Source organism: Pinus tabuliformis, chromosome Q, assembly GCF_031772625.1.
Source record: "Pinus tabuliformis cultivar Carrire ecotype Pingquan chromosome Q, CPIR1, whole genome shotgun sequence".
Lineage (NCBI taxonomy): Eukaryota > Viridiplantae > Streptophyta > Pinopsida > Pinales > Pinaceae > Pinus > Pinus tabuliformis.
The window spans coordinates 1,376,300,146-1,376,303,266 of NC_142296.1; the positions used below are offsets into that span (position 1 = coordinate 1,376,300,146).

Below are 3,121 nucleotides of genomic sequence, written 5' to 3' on the forward strand. Positions count from 1 at the left end.
ACCTAATCCTAGTCCTCTAAGCTATTCAATGAGTTGAATACAATATTGGAAAAAAAATAAATCTCTTAAACATTGGAAAATGACAATCTAGATTCTAGTGAAGAAAAATAAAGCATGAAACAATTAGACTACATCATTAATTATAATAATATTTTATTAGATATTTTTATTATTAGAGTAATCTAAGTGTTTAGTTGATCGTTAACAATAATTGTTTATTTAATATTATAATTTACCATTATAAACAATAAAAATAAATTTATCTTATAATATTATATAATTTTACAAATGCTTAAAAACTCACTAGTAAATGTGTTTATTAAATTTTGCTAATGTTATATTTACTTGTGTCAAATAGACAATTTGATTTTAATTGAAAAAATATATAATCAAATTAATTATACAATTTTTTGGATAATAAAGGTAAATAAGGTATTGTAATTAATTAATTTTACATTATATGATTTTAATCTCAAATTTTATTGTTAAAAAAATTAATTATTTTAAATTTATAAATTTGTGATTCATAATAGTAGGTTGAGTTTTAAAATTATAACATGTGTTTTTTTAAGTTTAAATTATAATATTTTTTAATCAAATTTAAAATAATGATAATTATATCTTGATACTTAATACACATGAATATGATGGATATTTTATTAGCATTAATGAGAGTGGATTAATTTTAAAAGAATAAATATATAATTAACATTTTAAACATCCTCGTCTTTTTACATTTAACATCACACTTTCTATAATAACAATCTAACATGACACTTTATATAATAATATCTTTTACTTTATATAACAATTTTGAAAAGAAAAAGCTTCGTAACAAATTTCAAATTTCAAAAGAAACGGTTTATAACAATTTTCAAATTTCATCCCCAAAACTCTTTTATTGCTTTTTCACTTTTATTACTTTTTCACTACATTGGTGAAAAAAAATGTACAATTTTGATTAACAAATTTCAAATTTCTTCCCCACAGAAAGAAAAAAACCCAAAACTTTTATTGCTCTGAAATGTACGAGAGGTTACCGTTGCAGCGCGCTCACTCAGTACAGTAGAGTAGGGTAGAGTACAGTACATATGAGGAGATTATTGAGAATGTCATATCGGAAGGATGAGTCTAATTAGAAGACAAATGAATCCAAGTGGCAGCGCTGGGTATTCCACTGTTGAGCACGAATAGCATGTAGTACCCAGGCGGTGCTGCAACAGGCGTGGGAGGTGCCGTTACTAGGGCACTATAAATATTCTGCCCCGCTCCTCCTACTAATTCTAATTGTGGGGTGGCAGATGCAAGCAGAAGCAATCTCTGATGCATGGAAAAAGAGTGAGTAGTGAAGGTCGGAGGATAAATGTTGAACTGAATGGAAATGTTATGATGATTATTTGCAGCGAATTGAACCTTGAAGCTACCGCCATAAGTGACCGAAGCAGGCAGCACAGAAATGATGGTGGGCTTCAGGGAAGATTCGTCTAAGTAATAAGGACTGTATGCTTGCAGACGAAGCTCTGTGAGAAACATAACGGTGAAATTATAATTTTTGTTGGGGTTGGAACCTCCCACAAAAATCCTACCATCAGGCAATACAATTGCAGTGGAATGATACATTCTTGGAACAGTGGAACTTGCGAGTACTGAGAAGCGCTGCCCTGGCAATGCATTAGGTCTGTATAAATAAGGAGCAAGAGCTGGATTGGTTGCTTGCCCATAACCTGCACATCCCTTCTCCGCTCCATTGATAATCAGAATTTCACCGGTGGGAAGAAGCAGCATATCTCCCAGAACTCTGGGAGCAGGCATGTTCTCCATTGCCCAATCGGCATTGGGATCTGTGATAACCATTCTTCCACAGCTCTGGAGCGCGTCAATGAAAATCCCTGCAAGTGACAAATTGTAACTGTCAACAGGAGCACCACCGCAGATCATAATTTCTGTCCTCCGAAATGCATCAGATGCGGACAGTGGCAACATCACAGATGAGGCGGTGGTGGGGTAATTTCTTGGGCCATCTGGGATTCTTGGAAAATGCCTGACCACAACATTTCTTTGGTAATCAAGCAAGATGGAATCACGGTTGGCGAAGATGAAGAGATTTCCATCGGATGAGAGATGAAGAAAAGGATAGAGATTGTACAGGCTCTGCAGGTTTTGGGACACATAGGTGTCTTCTAGAAACGTCAGATTGTAAACTCCCTCACCAGGCTTCCTTGGTGGCAGGAATTCGTAGGTAAAAGCGTAGTTGCCCCCCACAACAATACTTCTACCGTCAGGAAGGATCTGGTTTGAAGCATACCATCGATCGTTCAGAAGCCCAGATCCAGGTTCACCAGCTGGATCAACCCAATCACATGTAGAAGTTTCACAAGGTACAAATTTACGAACGCTCATGTTTCCATCGCCCCATCCACCAGTGCTAACCAAAGTACCGTCCGCAGCAAAGGCGCGCGGTGGTGTAAAGTTTTTTGCTGCAGCAAAAAGAAGGTTGACTTCCATGAAAGCCATGGTGATGCACAACAGTGCATAATGTATAAATGAAAACCGTGGGAGCGCATATGAAATATATGCATGTTATTTTTACTGGTGGTGAAGCAAAGTGAAATACTGCAAATGGTGGAGCGGATGTTTTTTTAAGTTGACTTTTGTTTTTTTTGTAAGATGAAAATGCACAGCAGTGTGGGGAGTATGTAATTTTTATTACAGCAGTAAAGTTTTGTTTTACAGTAGCCTGTAAAAGTTGTTTTTCACAGCAGTGAATATAAGAAGGATTTTACAGTGGTAAATCTTTGTATCAGGTTTTAATGAATAGAATGTTTTTTTTATGGTGAAATACTCTGTTCCTTAGTAATTTTTTTTTAAGTCTCTCTGTGCATAAAAGATCCTGGAGTCAAAGAACAGAGCATTGTCTCTGTGTTTAGTTTGAATCTTGGTTTTGGTATTTTCCCCATCCAAAAATACCCAACAGTGGTATCAGAGCTGGCTTAGGCTCTTTAAAGAAGTTAAAGAAGCTGAAGGGAGAAGGTTGTTGCTGTAGCAAAACTTCTCAGGCAGACAGAAGACTCAGACAACAAAGGGTTCAGGTATTTCTCAAAGATTTTTCTTTGTGTTGCTG

At 35.4% G+C, this 3,121-nt stretch overlaps 1 pseudogene; it reads right to left on the minus strand.

The window, feature by feature from the left end:
• Positions 1 to 1,131: 1,131 nt before the first annotated feature.
• Positions 1,132 to 2,514, minus strand: LOC149225044 (aldehyde oxidase GLOX pseudogene; annotated as a pseudogene).
• Between the last annotated feature and the right edge of the window lie 607 nt (positions 2,515 to 3,121).